Source organism: Entelurus aequoreus, linkage group LG02 (assembly GCF_033978785.1).
Source record: "Entelurus aequoreus isolate RoL-2023_Sb linkage group LG02, RoL_Eaeq_v1.1, whole genome shotgun sequence".
Taxonomy (NCBI): domain Eukaryota; kingdom Metazoa; phylum Chordata; class Actinopteri; order Syngnathiformes; family Syngnathidae; genus Entelurus; species Entelurus aequoreus.
The window spans coordinates 49,337,391-49,354,890 of NC_084732.1; the positions used below are offsets into that span (position 1 = coordinate 49,337,391).

Sequence of the window (17,500 nt, forward strand, 5' to 3'; positions counted from 1 at the left end):
CAGGCTAACCGTGAAGAACCCAACAAAAGAGATATTTATTCATATAATATGAAAAAATATATATTTTATTTCACAACTCTTGCTAAAATGTTTTAAATTTATTTTAGTGCTGTCATATGATTACATATTTTAATCAAATTAATCACACTTTTAATATGGATTAATCCTTATTAATCACAGCTTATTACTTACTTGCATAATTTTTATTAACTTCAAAAATGTTTGGACACAAATGCAAGAAGAACTTTTTTTTAGGTTTTAATTGAATGCACTTAATTTATTTGCTCAAAACCTAGCAGCAGTTTGATCTAAAGTCCTCGTCAGGGTGTATACAGTAAGTGGAATCTGCCAGCGAGCACACCAGTCAGTCGCCTCACTGATTTTTGCAGTGACGTATATGACAGACTCTCTCTGTCCGGGTTCCACTGACCACCAAGGATTGACATGACGTTGAGCAGATTTGTGACTTTGCTTTATTCTTTAAATAAGGCACTGTCGGTCGGGTCGCTTTTCAGCTCCACCTTGCTCTGCTCGCACCACCATCTGCTTTTCAGCACCACGTCGTCGTCTGTCTTTTGCTCTCCGTCTCCGTCGCTCTCGCTCTGCACGTGTTGGTTTCGCCTCTGCTTCTCCTGCCCCGTCCTCCTCTTCTGCTACCCTTTTATTCAGTAACAGAGGATTATAGAATTGTGCCCAGCTGGGCGATCCATGCACCTGACGTTTATTTCGGAGCCGATCCCGGCGCGCCCCGCCTCGCTGCTGGTCCGCCGGTCACGCCTCCTCGCCGCCATCACGGAGTCGACCCCAGCGTACCCCGCCTCGCTGTTGGTCTGCCGGCCACACCTCCCCACAGACCTCCACCGCCAGATGCAAGCCGGGACTCCGACCGGCTGAGCCTACTCCCCCCCTTTTGAGGGAGCGGGAAATGAAGACGGCCACGTACACCTGTGCCCCCGGTCTTCTCTTCCTCTTCATTTTCTGTTATGATGGGTGTGTAGTAATAACCAACACGAACGCGTTACTTTCCAGTCAGCATCTTTATTCCCGTACCTGTATTTACCTACATTACATTCTTCTTCTCCCCTCACCTCGCCGCATCTCCTCCCTCTGACTCACTACGCCACCTAGAGGCTGTACAATGCAACTGAAATAACTGTATGGTTAAAGGCCTACTGAAATGAAATTGTTTTATTTAAACGGGGATAGCAGATCCATTCTGTGTCATACTTGATCATTTTGCAATATTGCCATATTTTTGCTGAAAGGATTTAGTAGAGAACATCGACGATAAAGTTCGCAACTTTTGGTCGCTGATAAACAAAGCCTTGCCTATACAGGAAGTAGCGTGACGTCGCAGGTTGAAGGGCTCCTCACATTTCCCCATTGTTTACACCAGCAGCGAGAGCGATTCGGACTGAAAAAGGGACGATTACCCCATTAATTTGAGCGAGGATGAAAGATTCGTGGATGAGGAACGTGAGAGTGAAGGGCTAGAGTGCAGTGCAGGACGTATCTTTTTTCGCTCTGACCGTAACTTAGGTACAAGGGCTCATTGGATTCCACACTTTCTCCTTTTTCTATTGTGGATCACGGATTTGTATTTTAAACCACCTCGGATACTATATCCTCTTTTTTTTTTTTTATTATTTTTATTAATCAATCAACAAAACAATACACAACAATACCACAACAATGCAATCCAATTCCAAAACCAAACCCGTCCCACCAATGTTAGGAATAACAACAAACAGAGCAATTGAGAGCAATTGAGGACACACAAACATGACACGGAACAATACAAATGTAATGAAACAAAAATGAACATTATCGACAACAGCATCAATATTAGTAATAATTTCAAAATAGCAGTGATTAAAAAAAAAAACCCTCATTGATATTATCATTAAAAACATTAAAGGCCTACTGAAACCCACTACTACCGACCACGCAGTCTGATAGTTTATATATCAATGATGAAATCTTAACATTATAACACATGCCAATACGGCCGGGTTAACTTATAAAGTGACATTTTAAATTTGCCGCTAAACTTCCGGTTCGAAACGCCTCTGAGGATGACGTATGCGCGTGACGTAGCCCGGGGAACAGAGGTAAGCCTTCCCCATTGAATACAATACAAAAAAGCTCTGTTTTCATTTCATAATTCCACAGTATTCTGGACATCTGTGTTCGTGAATCTGTTCCAATCATGTTCATTGCATTATGGAAAAGGAAGCTGAGCAAGCAAAGAAGAAAGTTGTCGGTGCGAAATGGACGTATTTTTCGAACGTAGTCAGCAACAACAGTACACAGCCGGCGCTTCTTTGTTTACATTCCCGAAAGATGCAGTCAAGATGGAAGAACTCGGATAACAGAGACTCTAACCAGGAGGACTTTTGACTTCGATACACAGACGCCTGTAGAGAACTGGGACAACACAGACTCTTACCAGGATTACTTTGATTTGGATGACAAAGACGCAGACGTGCTACCGTGAGTATGCAGCTTTGGCTTCTAAACATTTGATCGCTTGACCGTATGTGCGCAACTTTTTTTTGCATATGTACGTAACTTTTTTTAAATATATAAGCTTTATGAACCTTGGGTTAGGTGAACGGTCTTTTGGGCTGAGTGATTGTGTGTGTTGATCAGGTGTTTGAATTGTATTGGCGTGTTCTATGGAGCTAAGAGCTAGCATAGGAGCTAGGAGCTAGCATAACAAACACGCAGGTGTTTTTATGCAGGATTAATTTGTGGCATATTAAATATAAGCCTGGTTGTGTTGTGGCTAATAGAGTATATATATGTCTTGTGTTTATTTACTGTTGTAGTCATTCCCAGCTGAATATCAGGTACCGTGAGTATGCAGCCTTGGCTGCTTTACATTTGATAGCTTGACCGTATGTGCGCGTCACGTACGTAACTTTTTAAAAATATATAAGCTTAATGAACCTTGGGTTAGGTGAACAGTCTTTTGGGCTGAGTGATTGTGTGTGTTGATCAGGTGTTTGAATTGTATTGGCGTGTTCTATGGAGCTAGGAGCTAGCAGAGGAGCTAGGAGCTAGCGTAACAAACACGCAGGTGTTTTTATGCAGGATTAATTTGTGGCATATTAAATATAAGCCTGGTTGTGTTGTGGCTAATAGAGTATATATATGTCTTGTGTTTATTTACTGTTGTAGTCATTCCCAGCTGAATATCAGGTACCGTGAGTATGCAGCCTTGGCTGCTAAACATTTGATAGCTTGACCGTATGTGCGCGTCACGTACGTAACTTTTTAAAAATATATAAGCTTTATGAACCTTGGGTTAGGTGAACGGTCTTTTGGGCTGAGTGATTGTGTGTGTTGATCAGGTGTTTGAATTGTATTGGCGTGTTCTATGGAGCTAGGAGCTAGCAGAGGAGCTAGGAGCTAGCGTAACAAACACGCAAGTGTTTTTATGCAGGATTAATTTGTGGCATATTAAATATAAGCCTGGTTGTGTTGTGGCTAATAGAGTATATATATGTCTTGTTTATTTACTGTTGTAGTCATTCCCAGCTGAATATCGGGTCACCCCCGGCTCTCACAGCATCTTCCCTATCTGAATAGCTTCAACTCCCCACTAGTCCTTCACTTGCACTTTACTCATCCACAAATCTTTCATCCTCGCTCAAATTAATGGGGAAATTGTCGCCATCATTGTAAACAATAGGGAACTTTGCATATATGTTCAACTGACTACGTCACGCTACTTCCGGTAGGGGCAAGCCTTTTTTTTATCAGATACCAAAAGTTGCAATCTTTATCGTCGTTGTTCTATACTAAATCCTTTCAGCAAAAATATGGCAATATCACGAAATGATCAAGTATGACACATAGAATAGATTTGCTATCCCCGTTTAAATAAAAACAATTCATTTCAGTAGGCCTTTAATAAAAAATAATTAAAAAAATAGAAATGAACAATAGTGTCACAGTGCCCCACACCTGCATCACATCTCACAAGCTTGACAACACACTGTGTCCAATATTTTCCACAAAGATATAATAAGTCATATTTTGGTTCATTTAATAGTTGAAACAAATTTAAATAATGGATCCCATATTCCAATATATGACTCATTATTATCTAAACTAAATGCAGTTTGTTCTACTGATATCATCTCCATAGCTTGTGTATACCAGTCAGTATGAGTTGGACTATCAACAGCTATCCATTTTTTAAATATTACCCTTTTTGTTATTATGCATATTGAAAGAAAAGCATTTTTACTCTTTGATGACATGTTACTAAATTGATGGAGATCCCCAAGAATACAAGTTTGCAGTGTCATTGGGATGTTTATATTAAGGAATGTGATTGCTTCTTTTGTTGTTTTCAACCATAACTCTTTTATTCTCTGACATTCCCACAATAAATGAACAAGAGTTCCCTCAGCTGCCCGACACTTCATACATAACTTGCTATCTACTACACCAATTTTAAACAGCTGAGAAGATGTAAAATACAATCTATTCAATATCTTAAATTGAGTCAGTTTATCTTTAATGCTTCTAAAGGGCTTATTGGCATTTTTCCAAATATCATTCCATGATATGTCTCTTTCATCGAAAATGTTTAAGTCCAACATCCATTTCCGAACACATGCATCATTTGCATTTCTAGTGTGGTGTTCATTTATTATTTCATAAAATAGTTTAATTAATTTCTTAATTGTATCTTGATTAAAAAGTGCATCTTTCAGTTCATGGTTATTTAAAGACATACTTTCAGAGGATATGCATTTATTTACAGCGTGTTTTAATGAGATAAAATTTAAAAAATGATTTCTGGGTACATTATATTGTTCAACTAAATCATTGAACAGTTTAAAAGAGTTTTTATTAATAATATGATGAGGTTAAGTAATACCTCTGTCTTTCCATGTTGTCCATTTAACCACATTTTTATTAATTATGATATTAGGATTGTACCAAAGCGGTTGATTTACAGATGTCATTGGGTTGATTCCTAGTATTTTCTGGCACAGTTTTAGAATGTTAAAGGTGGCTTCTATTGGGCTCTGCCTCAATTCATTAGGTATTTTTTTAATATAATATAAGCTCCCCACATCAATGTCCGAATTCATTAACATATTTTTTTCTATGTTGATCCAATCTTTATCTGCAGAAGAATGAAATAAGTGGCTTGCTTGTTCACAACCGAAGGAGATATAATAATGTAATAAGTTTGGTAATTGTAGTCCTCCTTTATCTTGTGTACAAGACAGCCTTAAGTGTGAGCATCTGGCCTTCTTTCCACACCATATAAAATGTGATATCATTGTATGTATTTTCTTAAACCAACTTTTATTAATTAGGACAGGCATCATTTTCAGTATATAATTAACTGCTGGCAGTATACTCATTTTTACTATGTTCACACGACCCCAAAGTGATATTTGGAGACGTGACCAGCGTTCCATTTTGGATTCTATCTTATTTTTTAAATGTTTAAGATTTAGATCTCTACTTGCATAAAGGTTTGGTGTAATATGTAGTCCTAGATATATGATTTCTGCCTCTTTCCATTTAATTTTGGAGTTCTGAACTTGTGATTTCTTGCAGTGTTTATTAAGTGGTAATATTTCACATTTGTCCCAATTGACTTTATACCCTGATAAACAGCCATATTCAGTAATGACATTATTGATATAGTGAAGAGAGGAGTTAACATGTGACAGGTAGAGAATTATGTCGTCACAATACATCGACAGCTTATTATACTGAGAGCCAATTTTTATACCATGAATATTATTTTCACTTCTTATTTTTGCAGCTAAGGGTTCAATAACCAAATTAAATAATAATCCAGATGCAGGACATCCCTGTTTTACTCCTCTTTTTAACGAAAAAGGTTCTGAAATATGATTATTGGTTTTGACTGATGCCATGGGTCTTGTATAAAGCATCTTAATCCATTGTATAAAATTATCTCCAAATCCAAATGTACATAATGTGCAAAACATAAATGACCAGTTTATGCGGTCGAAAGCCTTCTCCGCATCAACAGTACATACTGCTGTGGGATAAGGGAGACTTCTAGCATAGTAGATAACATTGAACAATTTCCTTGTATTGTCTGAAGATTGTAGACCTACCATGAAGCCAGTTTGGTCAGTATGAATTAATTTTCCTATTACATTTGATAATCGTGTGGCTAAGATTTTTGCCAATATTTTATTGTCCATATTGGCTAGGGATAAAGGACGATAATTACTGCAATTCAATGGGTCTTTATCCTTTTTATGTATCAATGAGATATGAGAAAAATTGAAGGTTGGAGAAAACAATTGTTTATTAAATGAAGATTGGTACATTTGTAATAATAGAGGAGACAAATCTTCACTGAATATTTGATAAAATTCTGTATTGTAGCCATCAGGGCCAGGAGATTTATTTTTTGCAAATGAATTTATAGCTTTTTCAATTTCCATTAATTGTATAGGTTCCTCCAGAAATTTTATGTCATGCTCTGATAAGGATGGCAGTTGTATTGCGTCTAAATATGATTGCATAGCTTCTATGCTACAATCTTTCTCAGGCTTATATAAATTTGTATAAAATGTTCTAAACGTTTCATTGATTTGCTTGGGATCAACAGTAATACTACCATCTGAAAGTTTAATATTAGATATATGATTTCTAGTCATCTGCTTCTTTAATCTTAACGCAAGGAGCTTTCCAGCTTGCTCGCCGAATTCATGAAACTTTAATTTTGCCCTATTAATTTTACATTCAACCTTTTGCTTTATTATATTATCATATTCCATTCTTTGTTTGCAAAGTTTGATCCATGTTTCCTGATTATACTGTTTGGACAATGTGTCCTGCAATTGTTTGATTCCATTCAATAATTCATTTTCTTCAGCACCTTGTTTTTTATTCTTAAAGCTTGCAATCCTAATAAGTTCTCCTCTTACACAACATTTAAGTGCTTCCCATATTGTGGAAATGTCAGAGACAGAATCCTGGTTATTTTTTAATAAAATCTGAAATAAATTCTTTAATTCGTAATTTATTTTCCTCACTATCCAATAAAGAAATATTAATTTTCCATTGTTTGAATTGGAAAGCGACAGGAGGAAAGCTTACGTCGATTTGAATTGGACTATGATCAGAAATAATTATTGGGTGAATTTTAGCCTGCACATTTTTTACAATTGCCTTAGGAACAAAGAACATATCAATTCTTGAAAATGACTGATGTCTGTTTGAATAAAAAGTGAAATCCTTCTCATATGGATTTAAGGTTCTCCAAATATCTATTAGGTTAAGAGTTTGCATTATTTTCAGAAGAGAAAAAACAGATTTCTTGGGTTTAATGATCTTACCAGTTTTATCAATATTTGGATTTATTGTTAAATTTAGATCTCCACCCATAATAATATCAGAATCAACATAATCTGCCAATTTGAGCTCCATGTCACCAAAGAAAGAAGGTTTATCATCACTGGGTGCATATAAGTTTACCAGTGTGATATTGTTATTATCTATATGGCAGTTAATAATCATATATCTACCCTCTGGATCTAAAAATACACTATTTATAATATAGTTAATCTTTTTGTTAAACATTATAGCAACACCAGATCTTTTAGAGGATAGTCCAACACCAACTATCTCACCAACCCATCCTTTTTTCAGATATTTTAAATGTTCAGTTTTCAAATGGGTTTCCTGTAGAAAAGCAATATCAGTAGAAAGATTGTTTGGATGCTTCAGAATTTTTCTTTGTTTCACCTGTTCATTTGCACCTTTTACAGTTAGCTTAGCCTGCGCGCTACTAAGAAAGAGACGCGGAAGTTATCAACAACAAGATCAAGTGTTAGTGTATACAATATTGAGAGATTTGAGGGCTACATGTATTGTTTAAGTACAACAAAGGAGAGTTTAAACAGAGAAGGGGGAGGTGGCAAAATAACCTAATAAGGAAAGTAATACCAAGATTACTGTTATGTTACTAAGGGGAGGTGACGGCGACAGACACTAGATGGCAGTAAGGTTCACTAATTTATTATATATATAATAAATATATATATATATATATATATATATATATATATATATATATATATATATATATATATATATATATATATATATATATTAATAATATCAACAATACAACTAAACTATAGAATGAAGTGTGTGACCAAAATACAAGAGTGTGAAGTAATACTATGTGTGTAATTTAACTGAAGTGTGTTACCAAAGTGTTGACGAGAGCAAACGGGCAGTCCATGGGGCAGGCAGGTGATCCGGGCGAGAGAGAAGCGTCAGAAGAAAGTCCAAGCGGGAGGTCGAGAATCTAAAAGGCAGTCCGGGGGGGGCAAGGGGAACAACGAGGGATCACAGGGGAACACGGGAAGCGAAGGGTAAAGAAGACTATACTCCGGCGCCGCCTGGCAGGTTCTGCGAGCTTATGAAGGCAGGTCCTTCATTAAGTGCAGGTGTGCAGAATGCCGGTGATCGTTTGCAGCTGGCGGCTGCCGCGGGGCGGAGACCCGCACGGCGCGCTCCTGGCTGTGCGCACCCGTGGGCGTGTCCCGAGGTGCGCTCACTGGAGCGCACAGACGGAAGAGAGGCGTTGGCAGGAGTCTGAGCCGTAACAATTACGGGTAAATAATACTGGAATGTCCGGCAAAAAACCCCAAAAGAAAGCAGACTGACCCCTAGTAGCCCGGTCCTTGTAAGTTGTAGCCTTATGAAGGCGCAGTACAGCAGGCGAATAATGTACAAAATATATGTCTTTGTATTGAAAAGTCTTGCAGACAGCATTTTGCGACTGTCTTGAAAAGTTGATTAAATGGCAACATGAAAATTATAGGGTTTATTGGTTTTTAAAAACCCAACTGTTAAGTGCAAATTTAAACGAAACTGGTTTTCGAAAATAGCTAGCTAGGCTATAGACCAGACCTGGGCATTCTGCGGCCCGCGGGCCGCATCCGGCCCTTTGTGCGTCCCTGTCCGGCCCGCGTGAGGCCAATTATAAATTACAAAATACATTTTAAAAAGTATCTATGTCGAGTGTGCAATACAACGGTGCTGCTTTTGTTTTGAAAATCGTTATTTGTATTACTTCCGTGTGGACGTATGCGTGTGCGTGATTGTGAGTGAATGTGAACAGCTGCAATCATTAATTACAAAATAAAGTTGAAAAAACATCTATGTCGTGCGCGCAATACAACTGTGCTGCTTTTATTTTGAAAAGTATTATTTATGGGCGTGTGTCCGTGTGTAACCTGCGAGTGAAGGTGCACATGCAGCGACAAGTGATGCACGGTTTACACCCGAGACGCTAAAAAGAGAAAAGTTGATGAAGAATGGCGTGTTTCCAACAAGACATGGACTGCCATGCAACGTTCCCTCTAAGGTGCGTGCCTGCGCAATTGCGCACTGCTCAAGCGTCTGCTGCGCGCAGCAAATATATGCCGCGCACCAAATCAAATCCCATCTGAATTCTAAACAAAATAAACATATTTATTCTATGTAATTTTGCAATGCAACTTTGAGTGACAGTGACAACAAGCGGCCCTAACGGTGTTCGTCAACACCGTTCAATTGAACACTGTTCAATTATTGTAATGTCTATCGAGATGCTTCGAGGCCAGGAATTATATCGATCACTTTATTGAGCAAAACTGTTTATATTCGGCCAGAACCACACCAAAAACATAAGTAAAACACTTCTATCTCGAAAAACTAGTCATTTTCTGCCGTACAAACCAGGCCAAAACCAACTTGTCATCTGTCACCAACACGCATAGCACTAAACCACTGGTGCGTTTATGGCCACACAAAAAGTCGGACAACTCAAACACCACACAAAGTTACACTATGACTCCTCAGTCATACGTGTGCTTATTTTACTGTCATTTATTATTAATGTTAATTTATTTATATTAGTCATGGAATGCTGTTACACACACTATGTTGAAGTATTACTATTATTATTAATTATTATTATTATTTATCTTACGGTATATATCAAAAATAATATTGAGCAAAATTTAATTGAAATATTGTCGATGTGGCCCTCCAGCAGTGCTCGGGTTGCTCATGCGGCCCCCGGTAAAAATTAATTGCCCACCCCTGCTATAGACTATAGTATATTACTTACTTAACTTAATCTTCTTCTTCCCGGATGGGAAATAAGGCTTCGACGACTCGACGCCATTCATTTCGCTGCTGTGCTCGTCTCTGTGCCTCGCCCCATGTAAGCTTCATCTCTTTCAGCTCCCCTTCAACTGTTCTTCGCCAGGTGTTCTTTGGCCGCCCTGGCTTACGTTTTCCCGGTGGTGTCCATCTTAACGCTGCCTTTGGTATCCTCTCGATGTCCAGTTTTCGAAAATAGTTAGCTAGGCTATAGACTATATAGTATATACCGCATGTTATTTTTGTACAACAACAACTTCAGCTGTCGAACGTTATAAGGTACAAATTCAACAAGTACAACATTAGCACGGACGTATAGCCAAGTTGTGGTTAAGGTGGATTTTTGTTCCTTCTATTTACCAGAAACGAAGTGATCCGAACACACGACCCGGGACTTTGGGGGACTCCAGTGAGAACCGTCCTCGTTTTCCCGGTGTAAAGCTGCGAGCCATTTGTCTCGTCTCTGTGGGCTTTTATCACGCTTTGGCAGAACAAAATACAACCTTTGTTTTCCCTGTTTCCAGTTGTGGTTAGCACAACCAAAAACAACACAGTTTTTCGACATTTTGGAGGCAGAATGACGGGTTTAACCAGCGTAGGTCGACAGGTTAAAGAGTAATGGCAACGGTTTGTTTTCAACGCCAGTCTGGTTGCTATGGCTCGAAGAACCCGTATGTAGCTCAGTTGCCCGGATGTCGGCCCTCACCCATACGATGAACACGTCTAAAGCCGATGTTCCTCGCTGTTGCGCCCTCCATCTTGAGCTAGGATGTTAAAAAAGTTTGGACCAACTCCTCCGTTTTGTGGTGAGTTTCCCACGTTTCCTCCGGAACTCCGTGAATGATGATATTGTTCCGCATACTCCTACATTGCAAATTCAAAATATCTTGCGTGACTTTAATATTTGTATTTTCGATGTCATAAGTTTGCTGTCTGAGGCTGTTCACTTCTGCTCGTAGCGTAGCATTTTCCTGCTTGAGCACGTCCACAAGTGCACTTTGAAAGTCCATAGATTGTTTAAGCTCCTCCACCTCCTCGGATAGTTTCTTCAATAAGTCGAGGTTTTGTAATTTCTCATTGATTTTTGCAATGGAGCTTCTGATATCAATCCATCAATCAATGTTTATTTATATCTTTTAAGTCCTTCGTGATATCATCAGACTCACGTGAGTGACTCAGCTGGCGTCTCCCACGCTTCTTTGTCGTCATGTTATAATAGAATGAATCAATATATGATTCCAAATCTGAAATAGTTTCTTCAGCGTGAGGTTCCAGCCTTGTATTTATTTAGAGGCACATAGTTTCAGGCGTTTAATCGGCTCATTTTGGGATGATTGGCCGAGCTCTCGTCTCAGAGACTTCTGATCGCAGCCATCTTGCTTATTAAAGATAAAGATATTATTGTTTTATTTAAACGGGGATAGCAGATCCATTCTGTGTCATACTTGATCATTTTGCAATATTGCCATATTTTTGCTGAAAGGATTTAGTAGAGAACATCGACGATAAAGTTCGCAACTTTTGGTCGCTGATAAAAAAAAGCCTTGCCTGTACAGGAAGTAGTGTGACGTCGCAGGTTGAAGGGCTCCTCACATTTCCCCATTGTTTACACCAGCAGCGAGAGCGATTCGGACTGAGAAAGCGACGATTACCCCATTAATTTGAGCGAGGATGAAAGATTCGTGGATGAGGAACGTGAGAGTGAAGGACTAGAGTGCAGTGCAGGACGTATCTTTTTTCGCTCTGACCGTAACTTAGGTACAAGGGCTCATTGGATTCCACACTTTCTCCTTTTTCTATTGTGGATCACAGATTGGTATTTTAAACCACCTCGGATACTATATCCTCTTGAAAATGAGAATCGAGAACGCGAAATGGACATTCACAGTGACTTTTATCTCCACGACAATACATCCGTGAAGCACTTTAGCTACAGAGCTAACGTGATAGCATCATGCTTAAATGCAGATAGAAACAAAAGAAATAAGCCCCTCACTGGAAGGATAACAGAAGATCAACAATATTACTATCAGGAGACACCGAACCAAACACTGGACCTGTAACCTCACGGTTAATACTGTGCCGCCTGTCGAAGCCTAGCAATGCTGTTGCTAACGATGCCATTGAAGCTAACTTAGCTACGGGACCTCGTCAGAGCTATGATAAAAACATTAGCGCTCCACCTACGCCAGCCCTCATCTGCTCATCAACACCCGTGCTCACCTGCGTTCCAGCGATCGACGGCGCGACGAAGGACTTCACCCGATCATCGATGCGGTCGGCGGCTAGCGTCGGATAGCGCGTCTGCTATCCAACTCAAAGTCCTCCTGGTTGTGTTGCTGCAGCCAGCCGCTAATACACCAATCCCACCTACAGCTTTCTTCTTTGCAGTCTCCATTGTTCATTAAACAAATTGCAAAAGATTCACCAACACAGATGTCCAGAATACTGTGGAATTTTGCGATGAAAACAGAGCTGTTTGTATTGAGATACAATGTGTACGAATACTTCCGTTTCAACCATCGACGTCACGCGCAAACGTCATCATACATAGACGTTTTCAACCGGAAGTTTCGTGGGAAATTTAAAATTGCACTTTATAAGTTAACCCGGCCGTATTGGCATGTGTTGCAATGTTAAGATTTCATCATTGATGTATAAACTATCAGACTGCGTGGTCGGTAGTAGTGGGTTTCAGTAGGCCTTTAATTCAATGCAGTAGTGAACACAACATCTCACCCTTTCAATAAAGGCGAATTCCTTCATAACAAAACTTACAATTGCTTTTGTAATTGGATTCAAGTAACACCATGCATATAATATTTTGAAAGTAATACAATGACAACCAATCAACCATTACAGCAGCATACCAAACATTTTCAGGCATGCATTCTTTTCTTTTCCTTAACAACTAACAAAATGCATGTTTATGCAACTTCTTTAGTACATGACATAGTCTTTAGTCCAGTTAGGCGGTTGCCTACACCTCTCAGGTCTACTGTTCACGTGTCTCTTGTTCAGGTTCGGTCTGTACAGTGTCATTGTCCATAGTGGTCACTTGTGGTAATACAGAAAGGTGTGATGCATTCCAGACTCTACCATGATCCAACAGGTAGGTGTATTGGCTTTTTTTCTGCACCACAGTTCTTGGCTTTGTGAACTTTTGTTCTCCTTTCTTTACCTTCCATGGCTTCCGAATCCTGACCTGATCACCAGGGTTGAAGGATGTGTTCTTTGCACTCCTCTTCCTGTCTGTGTACTGTTTTGCGTATTCCTGTTTCTTTTTAATTCGTTCACGCACCACATTTTAATTTACATGGACAGGAGTCATTTACATGATTTGGAGTTTTGTTCTCATTTGTCCTCCCTGAAGCAGCTGTGAGGGGCTCACTCCAGTAGTTGAGTGTGGAGTAGCTCTGTAATCCATAAGAAAGGACCTTGTGAATGGCTTCCAGGGTGTCCCTTGGATAGATGCAGTCTGGAGGCAGTCTTTGAGCACTCTGTTGAACCTATCAACTTCTCCATTTGCACGGGGATAATATAGAGATGATTTCAGGTGCACGATTCCTCTTTGTTTTAGGAAATTTTCGAATTCAGCTGATGTGAACTGAGTACCTTTGTCACTCACTAACTCTTTTGGATTACCTTCCTGTGAAAAGGTTGCTATAAGGAACTGGATGATTGTTGCAGTATCAATCTGTGCCACAAAAGCTACTTCCGGCCATTTGCTGAAGTAGTCCACAAGCGTTACAGCATATCTGCAGTCTCTTGGTGCAGATTCAAAAGGACCAACAATGTCAATTGACACTTTTTCCCATGCGGCATCAGGCAAAGGCACAGGTTGGAGTAGGGCATTGTAGGTAGTAACTGACTTGTCATTTTGTCTGCATGTAGTACAGTCTTTGATGAGTGATTCAACTTGGGCGTCCATTTTAGGCCACCAGTATAGTTCTCTGGGGCATTGTTTTGTTCTGACAATGTCCTGATGAGTCTCATGTGCAATGTCTATAAGCCTTTTCTGTAGTGACCCTGGAACCACGAGACGGTGAGTGCCTCTGACCACGCAGTCCTCCAAAATTGCCAGTTCGTCACATATCAGGTGGTATGGCTGTAGGTCATGGTCAAGCACTTTTTTTGTCTTGGCCAAGGCTTTTGTTGCTGTGCGCGAAGTTTGGTCAGCACAGGGCACAAGTTACTCTCCGCTTTGAAGTCCGCCTGAGTGACTGCTTGAATGTCGTCCAGTATTGTTGCGACTGACTCCACTGTCTCAGCACAATCCTTGTCTGTCGCAGGAAGTGGCAGTCTGGATAAGCAGTCGGCGATGCTGTTCAGTGTTCCAGCTCTGTACTGGACCTCATAGTCAAACTCCATTAAGCGAGCAGACCACCGGGCAACCCGAAGTCCAGCTCAATTATTTCCCTTGGTAGTCAGGAGTGTAGTTAGAGCTTGGTCGGTGCGTAACAGGAACTTCCTTCCCCAAAGCCACACACGCCTCTTTTCAGCAGCCCAGACGCATGGGAGAGCCTCTTTTTCGACTATCGAGTACTTTCTTTCAGCATCTGATCAACTGCGGGAGGCGAAAGCGATTGTGTATTCCTTTCCTGCCTCATTCACCTGTGTCAAAACAACTCCAAGTCCATAATCAGAAGCATCAGTTGAGACCACACACATTGTCAGTGCTGGGCGGTTGACAACCATGTTTTTGACTTTATCAAAGCTCTTTTGTGCTGCATCATTCCACTTGAATATCGTATTCTTCCGCAACAGAGCTCTCATTGGCTCAACCAGGCTGGCATAGTTAGGTATAAATTTGCTATACCATGCACTTAAACCCAGGAATGAGCGCAGGGTGGCTGCATCGGTGGGAGCAGGCGCATTCAGGATTGCAGTCACATGGCCATCGCTTGGCTATAAGCCTTCAGGTGAGAGTCTGTGGCCCAGGAATGTCAGTGTAGTCCAGGGGTGGGCAATTAATTTTTACCGGGAGCCGCATGAGCAACCCGAGCACTGCTGGAGGGCCACATCGACAATATTTCAATTAAATTTTGCTCAATATTATTTTTGATATATACCGTAAGATAAATAATAATAATAATAATAATAATAATTAATAATAATGGTAATACTTCAACATAGTGTGTGTAACAGCATTCCATGACTAATATAAATAAATTAACATTAATAATAAATGACAGTAAAATAAGCACACGTATGACTGAGGAGTCATAGTGTAACTTTGTGTGGTGTTTGAGTTGTCCGACTTTTTGTGTGGCCATAAACGCACCAGTGGTTTAGTGCTATGCGTGTTGGTGACAGATGACAAGTTGGTTTTGGCCTGGTTTGTACGGCAGAAAATGACTAGTTTTTCGAGATAGAAGTGTTTTACTTATGTTTTTGGTGTGGTTATGGCCGAATATAAACAGTTTTGCTCAATAAAGTGATCGATATAATTCCTGGCCTCGAAGCATCTCGATAGACGTTACAATAATTGAACGGTGTTCAATTGAACGGTGTTGACGAACACCGTTAGGTCCGCTTGTTGTCACTGTCACTCAAAGTTGCATTGCAAAATTACATAGAATAAATATGTTTATTTTGTTTAGAATTCAGATGGGATTTGATTTGGTGCGCGGCATATATTTGCTGTGCGCGGCATATATTTGCTGCGCGCAGCATATATTTGCTGCGCGCAGCAGACGCTTGAGCAGTGCGCAATTGCGCAGGCACGCACCTTAGAGGGAACGTTGCATGGCAGTCCATGTCTTGTTGGAAACACGCCATTCTTCATCAACTTTTCTCTTTTTAGCGTCTCGGGTGTAAACCGTGCATCACTTGTCGCTGCATGTGCACCTTCACTCGCAGGTTACACACGGACACACGCCCATAAATAATACTTTTCAAAATAAAAGCAGCACAGTTGTATTGCGCGCACGACATAGATGTTTTTTCAACTTTATTTTGTAATTAATGATTGCAGCTGTTCACATTCACTCACAACGGAAGTAATACAAATAACGATTTTCAAAACAAAAGCAGCACCGTTGTATTGCACACTCGACATAGATACTTTTTAAAATGTATTTTGTAATTTATAATTGGCCTCACGCGGGCCGGACAGGGACGCACAAAGGGCCGGATGCGGCCCGCGGGCCGCAGAATGCCCAGGTCTGGTGTAGTCTGACTGAAGAGGCATTTTTCCTTGTTGAGCTGCAGACCCGCTTCCTGAATACGGTTCATTACAGCTTTCAGGTTAGCATCATGTTCTTCCTGTGAGGGCCCATAGATTATGACATCATCTAGTTAACACTTAACCCCCTTTAATCCACTGAGTATTTTGTCATCATTTTCTGGAATGCTGCAGGGGCTGAACTTAGTCCATAAGGAACTCTGCGGTATCTGTACAATCCTTCATGTGTAATGAAAGCAGTGAGACCTCTGCTCCCCTCATGCAGTTCCAGTTGATGGTAGGCGCTTTTCAAATCCAAGGTAGAGTACATCTTTGACCCACGCAGCTCAGCTAGTACGTCCTCGATCAGTGGTTTGATTGATTGATTCTTTTATTAGTAGGTTGCACAGTGAAGTACATATTCCGTACAATTGACCACTAAATGGTAACACCTGAATAAGTTTTTCAACTTGAGTAGTTGTGTAGTGGTAATGGATGGCTGTCAGGGACCACTACCTTGTTAGGTTCCACACACATGCGGATTTTCCCGTTCTTCCTCCTAGTGACTACAATAGGGGAAACCCATTTGGATGAATCAACTCCCTCTATGATTCCCTGCTTTTTCAGTTCATTCAGCTCTGCCGTGACGGCATCACGTACTGAAAGCGGCAGGCGTCTGAGTTTTTGTTGCACTGGTTTAACATCTGTGCGTATCTGCACCTTATGCACAAAGCCTTTGACATGTCCAATGTCCAAAGTGGTTGTAGTTTCAGGGAGCTTTGGTAACTGTGAAAGCATTGCACAGTCCACTGTTGGTTCCACCAACTTTCCTCCTTTAATCTCTATGTTGAGGTCTTCACATAGATCTAGCCCAATGAGGGCTAGATCTATGAGTGAGTAGCAGCGGAAAATTATTTACCTCCGATTGCTAGCAAGTAGTTGTCTAATAGCTTCCTCCAATCCTCGAACGTAATCTTCGGCTCTCCCGGGCACTCCAGGAACGCAGAGGGCGGTTGTAAACCGAGTAAAGCCATTATTTTATTTATTTATCCTCGTCGCCACTTGTTATGCTGGGTGTGTAGTAATAACCAACACGAACGTGTTACTTTCCAGTCAGCATCTTTATTCCCGTACCTCTATTTACCTACATTA

The 17,500-nt window shown here is 40.3% G+C and overlaps 3 protein-coding genes across 5 annotated transcripts in view; 2 read left to right on the top strand and 1 right to left on the bottom strand.

Annotated features, from left to right (window-relative positions):
- Positions 1–17,500, top strand: part of vat1l (vesicle amine transport 1-like) — a 91,402-nt gene that overhangs the window by 59,627 nt on the left and 14,275 nt on the right. Inside the window, exon 9 of one of the 3 annotated variants that reach the window (XM_062028371.1) lies at positions 1–25. This exon is cut by the window's left edge and continues 527 nt beyond it. The exons of the other annotated variants lie outside the window; for them this stretch is intronic. The gene's annotated coding sequence lies outside the window, so the exon portion shown is untranslated. Of the gene's footprint in view, positions 26–17,500 lie in introns of those variants that run through there. 3 annotated transcript variants of the gene reach the window in all.
- Positions 1–17,500, top strand: part of clec3a (C-type lectin domain family 3, member A) — a 33,436-nt gene that overhangs the window by 456 nt on the left and 15,480 nt on the right. The gene's annotated exons all lie outside the window — the stretch shown is intronic.
- The window catches only part of LOC133635295 (golgin subfamily A member 6-like protein 22), a 24,495-nt gene continuing 24,459 nt past the window's right edge, over positions 17,465–17,500 (bottom strand). The window contains exon 2 of the mRNA XM_062028359.1: positions 17,465–17,500. This exon is cut by the window's right edge and continues 2,814 nt beyond it. The gene's annotated coding sequence lies outside the window, so the exon portion shown is untranslated.